Source organism: Suricata suricatta, unplaced genomic scaffold, assembly GCF_006229205.1.
Source record: "Suricata suricatta isolate VVHF042 unplaced genomic scaffold, meerkat_22Aug2017_6uvM2_HiC HiC_scaffold_42907, whole genome shotgun sequence".
In the NCBI taxonomy this organism is placed as follows: Eukaryota; Metazoa; Chordata; class Mammalia; order Carnivora; family Herpestidae; genus Suricata; species Suricata suricatta.
In genome coordinates this window covers 1-649 of record NW_021890332.1, presented here as the reverse complement: position 1 = coordinate 649, position 649 = coordinate 1, and the positions used below count along the sequence as shown (strand labels likewise).

The 649-nt window shown below is 26.2% G+C and overlaps 1 pseudogene; it reads right to left on the bottom strand.

Annotated features, from left to right (window-relative positions):
- Positions 1 to 106: 106 nt before the first annotated feature.
- On the bottom strand, positions 107 to 260 carry LOC115285122 (annotated as a pseudogene).
- Between the last annotated feature and the right edge of the window lie 389 nt (positions 261 to 649).

Below are 649 nucleotides of genomic sequence, written 5' to 3'. Positions count from 1 at the left end.
TATGGTTCAGTACATAATTTTATATGAATAACTTATATAAAAATTATAAAAAATATTTCAAATTATCTGGTATTTCTCCAGATTAGCACTTATTTTTTTAAATTTTAGAAAGTTCTCTTTGCTTCTAAGTAATGGAAAAACAGAAGAAAACATATTGTAGTATAGGTGAAAGATGCCAACTAAAAATTCAAGTTCTTTGCGTATACAGTCTTCAGAAATAACTGTTGCACTTGATCTTAGCCAAAAGGCCAAGAAGTGGTCAGAAATACTGTTGGAAAATTAAAAACAAAACCACTAACAAGCTAAATCCATTGCCCACTGAATTTTGTACTTCAAATTTGGATCTAATTAAGTAGGCATTTTATTTTCATTCATGTCTTCATTATTAGGTTTGAATTCCAATTATATAAGAGGCTTAAAAGTGTTTTTATTGTCAAAGATATTATACTATGATAAAGCTGAATTAATCATGGAAGCTGAATTGTTATACTTTTCATTTATAAAGTTTTTTTTAATATAACACAATTTATTTTTTTAAACATATGCAATTATTTTCCATCATTTATAATACAGTAGTCACAATGACACTCCAAACAGAAAAGCAAAGTAAAAAATCAAAACCCCAACTTCTATTTCATGTAATTAGACT